Source organism: Theropithecus gelada, chromosome X, assembly GCF_003255815.1.
Source record: "Theropithecus gelada isolate Dixy chromosome X, Tgel_1.0, whole genome shotgun sequence".
In the NCBI taxonomy this organism is placed as follows: domain Eukaryota; kingdom Metazoa; phylum Chordata; class Mammalia; order Primates; family Cercopithecidae; genus Theropithecus; species Theropithecus gelada.
The window spans coordinates 73183747-73189746 of NC_037689.1; positions in this window are offsets into that span (position 1 = coordinate 73183747).

Below are 6000 nucleotides of genomic sequence, written 5' to 3' on the forward strand. Positions count from 1 at the left end.
TAGCTGTAATAGGCATTTTGTGGAATTTTCAAGGTTTTCTATTTTATGATTATGACATCTGTGGAGATAGTTTTACTTCTTCCTGTCCAATTTTGATGACTTTATTTTTCTTGCCTAATTGTCCTGGCTTTAAAAAGACTTCACAATATTAAGAATAAAGAAGGAAATATGCAAAATGCAAGAGGTCTAACTTTCTAAACACAGACCTCTGACTCTACTTTTTCCAGGGCTGGCAAGTCCTTTACCATTTTACACCCTCTCTCAAACTTTGTACAATGCTACAGTTATCAAAACCAACCCCAAAGATCAGGTTGAACTTCTATGCACCTTGCTTGGATCCCCTGCTTCCTAGCCACATTGTGCAAACACAGGGAATGGATTCATATAACTTTCAACAGAGAAACTAGTCTCTTAAACACCTTGACCTCATTCATTATCAATGCAAAATGAAAATAACAATCTTGGCTTCCTATTTAGAAACATATTCCAGGTTTCTAGCAGAACTGTGGTAATGGATTATCTTGAGTTTTCATGTAAAAGCTCGCCTTCTACAGAAGTAAGGTAGTCAGCTTCCCCGTGCAATGTTATTTTAACTACATGATAAAGCCCTTATATAGCAAGAACACTGTAATGTACTAAAACAGGGTCATTTCTTCACACTATAATACAAAAGCAACCTTTCTTCCTCAGGTCCTATTTTGTTTCTTGATGTTTAATTGGATTTTACTTTCCGTTTACCATCCAAACATTGCCTCACACAGTTTCTCTCCTAAAAGCCTCAACAACTGCAATATGTGGAGGGAAGAGTGGGGTAGGAGTGGTGGTAATTTACAAAGACAGTACACCATCACTGTAAATGAAAATGAATGTACATTATAAATCTACTGTAGTAGAACAATCTTTACCGAAGTTGGAGAGAAATAGCCAATAGTACAAAAAAATCTATAAGGAATACTACAGGGAAAAGTTGTTCCAAAAGGACTCTTGGTGCCTCTTTAGTAATATGAGACACATTTTGTTAATTATCTCATTTACAACATAAGTTTTCAGTAACATATAATGCTGATTTAGACAATAGTTGATTTTCTGAGTATATACCGCTGAAATTTTAATCTAAAATTTTCTGGTGACACTATAAAGTGTTTACCCCTAAGCTTTATTTTGTCTGGTAGGGAGGCATTCCTCAGAATCAACAGTTTTCTAATGGGAATAACCTTAGAAGTCATATTGTAATTAGATGTGAAAGTATGATTCTGTTTATTGTTTATTGTTGTTCCTTAAAAAAAGAACCATTAAACGTAATTCTTCTGGGGCATTTCTACTACATAAAAAAGGCCTGCTGTTAATGTTTCCTCCAATAATGTTTAAAATGTTCTATGCTGGTTATCATTAATCTTTGTTTTAAAAACCCACGTTTAATATGGCATGAAAAAAAGAGATATAGAGCAAGTGCTTGTCAGAGCTGAAGTCTAATCTTATGAACCATAATATAAAAGGCATTATTAATGACCTATTGAGATCACACAGGTAAATCTTGACATCATTTTTTAAAATCAGTTTTTGATAATGATTTTAAAATAGTAAACCAAACAGTAATGTATTGGTCCTAAAAAAAAATTTTGAATATATTATTGCAGCAATTTCCTAAAATTAAAAAGCAGAACTGTTAGAACAAGTTGTTCAACATATAAGAAACAGAGAAAAAGTACACCAAGTCAGCTCTGGTTTAGAGCCTCCTGTGCTAAAATTAAATTACATCTAAGCCCGGCAGTAGCCAAATTACTCGTGTGAGAGAATACTTTTTAAGAATACAGATACATGATTGCCTCTGCCTTGGTCACCTCAGGCTCCACCACCACTGCCTCAACTGCCTTGACCACCTTTCACCTACCCTGCCCAACCCACCCTGGCCTCCCTTCAACAGCCTATAGGATAGCACATTGGAGATATATTTCCACAGAATCTGGCATTACATGTTCCTGTTCAGAAGTGAATAGTCAGTGTAACTGCTATCCTCTACAGGACTATTTACAAGAGAGAATCTCCTCACATGGTTCTTTGTGAACACATAGGAGAGGGCTTATCTAGATCATGTGCTATGTGGACTTCACACAAAAAAGTCAATCTTTCTATAAATCAGTCGTTCTGGTTATGATTCTCTGGGTAACAATAAGTTTACACCATTGCTTTCTATGAATCTGCTATAAATGTTATAGCCTGCTTACGGGAGAATGCTGGTTATCTGAGAAACCATGTTGGGATGCATCATGACAGCAGACACAGAAAGCAGAGAGGAGCAAAGCTGGGAACCACCCTGTCTGGGCTCAACATGGAGCCAGGAGAGCCTCTCCATCATAAGAAAGGGTGGGTGAGTGAGAACTCCCTGGGGGATTCACACTCTCCATGAGGACCTGTGCAAGACAAGAAAAGTGAAAATCCCCTGGCCTTCCCTCATCCCTGCCACCAACCTTGTAGACTAAGGCAAAGAGTCACCCAGATGTTTTGTGGGGGCAACTTTCAGGTTCAAGGGAACCTCTGCAAGCCTTGGGCCCAAGAATAGATAAGCACTGGCACCATCGCCCCAACAGAGGACATAGTCATGGGACCTGTGAGCAGAAAGATTGCTTAACTCCCACTTGGCAGATGAGGTTCAGTACCAGCTTTCAGCCCAGCAGTCCTGCTTCTGCTGAAACTCAGCACAGGCACAGCAACCTGCTGTCCCAGGAAGCATTTGAATGGCTGGGCAAGATACCCCACCCACCACTGCCAATGGTAACACCGCAGGCAATGCCTGCTAGAGATTCCAGCCCAGTGCTCCATCTTCTGTGTTAACTCAGCCAGACGATGCAACCTCCTGTTGTCCCCAGAAACACCCAAATGGCAGGTTGGGTGACCCTAACCTCTCCACTAGTAGTCTGATGGACAATGCCTGCTAGAGCTTCCAGCCCAGTGGTTTGCTTCTGTCTGAACTCAGCCAGTGGGTATAGCCTCCCATTATCCCAAGTAACATCCTGATGTCAGGATGGGTTTATTAGTTTTTTCTTGCACTGCTATAAATAAATATCTGACACTGAGTAATTTATAAAGATAAGATGAGTAGTTGGCTTTTGATTTTGCATGCTGTACAGGAAGCATGGTGGGATCTACTTCTGGGGAAGCCTCAGGAAACTTACAATCATGACAGAAAGCAAAGGGGAAACAGGCATGTCTTACATGGCCAAGACAGGAGGAAAAGGAGGGAGGGTAGAGGTGCCACACACTTTTAAACAACCAGATCTCAGGAGAATCCACTCACTATCGTAAGGAGAGTACAAAGAGGGAAATCTGCCCCCATGGCCCAATCACCTCCCACCAGGCCCCACATCCAACATTAGGGATTACAATTTAACATGAGATTTGTGTGGGGACACAGATACAAACCATATCATTCTGCCTCTGGTCTCTCCCAAATATCACATGCTTCTCACATTGAAAAATGCAATCATGCCTTCTTAACAATGCCCGAAGCTCTTAATTCATTCCAACGTTAACTCAAAAGTCCAAAGTCTCATCTGAGACCAGAAGAGCCCCTTCCACTTATGAGCTTGTAAAATAAAAAACAAGTTAGTTACTTTCAAGATACAATGGGGGTATAAGCATTGGATAAACATTCCTCTGCAAAAGGGAGAAATCAACAAAAAGAAAGGTGCTACAGGCCCCACATATATCTGAAACCCAGCAGGGAAGTCATTAAAACTTAAAGTCCCAAAATAATTTATTTTAACTCCATGTCCAACATCCAAGATCCATTGGTGTAAGGGGTGGGCTCCCTAGGCCTGAGGTATCTCTGACCCTGTGGCATTGCAGGGTTCAGCCTCAGAAGCTGCTCTCATGGGCTGCCATTGAGTGCCTGGGGCTTTTCCAGGTGCAGGCTATAAGCTGTTGGTGAGTCTACCATTCTGAGGTCTGGAGGATGGCGACCCCCTTTGCAAAGCTCCACTAGGCAGTGTCCCAGTGGGGACACTGTGTGGGAGCTCCAACCCACATTTTCCCTCCACATGGCCCTACTAGAAGTTCTCCATAAGGACTCCACATCTGCAGCAGGCTTCTACCTGGACATTCTGGCATGTTCATACATCCTTTAAAATCTAGGTGGAAACTCCCGGCCTCAATTCTTGCACTTTGTGAACCCACAGTCTTAGCAACACATAGAAGCTGCTGAGGTTTATGGCTTGCACCCTTTGAAACAGTGGCCCAAACTGTACCTGTACCCCTATTAGCCATGGCTGACCTGAAGCAGCTGGGATGCAGACAGCAGTGTCCTGAGGCTGTGCAGGGAAGTGAGGCCTTGGGCCTGGCCCAGGGAATCATTCTTGTCTCCTAGGCCTCCAGGCCTGTGATGGGAGGGGCTGCCATGAAGCTCTCAGAAATGCCTTCAAGGTCTTTTGTCCATTGTCTTGGCTATCAGTAATTGGCTCTTATTTTTTTGGGCAGATTTTTGCACCCTGCTTGACTTCCTCCCCAGGAAATAGATTTTTCTTTTCTACTGCAAAGCCAGGCTGAAAATTTTCCAAATTTTTGTGCTCTGTTTTTCTCTTAAATATAAGTTCCTGTTTCAGGTCATTTATTTGCTCATATACGTGAGTGTAGGTGGTTAGAAGCTGCCAGGTCATATCTCGAACATTTTGCTGCTTAGAAATTTTTTCAACAAGATACCCTAAATCATCTCTCTCTCAAGTTTACAGTTCCACAGATCCCTAGGGCAGGGGCACAATGCAACAAAGCTCTTTGATAAAGGACAACAAAAGTGACCTTTGCTCCAGTTTCCAAGAAGTTCCTCATCTCCATCTGAGACCTCCTCAGGCTGGACTCACTGTCCATATCACTATCAACTTCTTGGTAACAACTATTTAACAAGTCTCTTGGAAGTTCCAAATTTTCCCTCATCTTCTTGTCTTCTTCTGAGCCCTCCACACTCTTCCAACTTCTGCCCATTACGCAGTTCTGAACTCACCTCCACATTTTCAAGTATCTTTATAGCAAAGCTCTGTCTTCAGTACCAATTTTCTGCATTAGTCCATTCTTGCATTACTATAAAGAAATATCTGACACTGGGTAATTTATAAAGAAAAGAGGCTTAATTGGCTCATGGCTTTGTGGGCTAAACAGGAAGCATAGCAACTTCTCTTTCTGGGGAGGCCTCAGGAAACTTTCAATCATGACAAAAGGCCAAGGGGAAGCAGGAACATCTTACACGGCCAGAGCAGGAGGAAACGTGGGAGGAGGTGTTACACACTTATAAACAACAAGATCACGTGGGAACTCATTAACTATACAGTACCAAGGAAGGATTGTATGAAACCATTCATGAGAACTCTCCCCTCACGATCCAATCACCTCCCAGCAGGCCCCACCTCCAACATTGGGGATTACAATTTGACATGAGGTTTGGATGGGGACACATATCTAAACCATATCAGCAGGTGACCCTGACTGCCCCTGATGCTGGTAGCCAGGCAGGCAATGCCAGCTAGACTTTCCAGCCCAGTGATATTTCTTCTATCAGAAGTTAGCCCATTGATGAAACCTCTTATTGTCCCAGAAAACAAATGGACAGCAGGTGTTTTTCCCAACTCTCATAGCCAGGCAATCCATGCCTGCTAGAGCTTCCAGCCCAGTTGTACTAATTCTGCCTAAATATGCCAAGAGGTTCAGCCATAGAAATACTGGATCAACAGGGTGGACAACCACCCCTATGCCCAGCTCCCATAGGCAGACAGGCTACACCCACTAGAGCTTCCAGTCTAGTGGGCCTGAATCTGCCTGAACTCAGCAGGCAGGTGCAATCCTGCATTCCCCAGAGAAACACTCAGACAGCAGATTAAGGCCAACCAAGCAAGGATATGACCTCTCTGCCAATTGCAGTACCTACTTAAGAAAGTCTTATGGACCAGAACACACAAAAACAAAATGAGGCCATGGAGGCAGAAATTGGAGGGGGCTCCTCCGAGCCCCAGGATA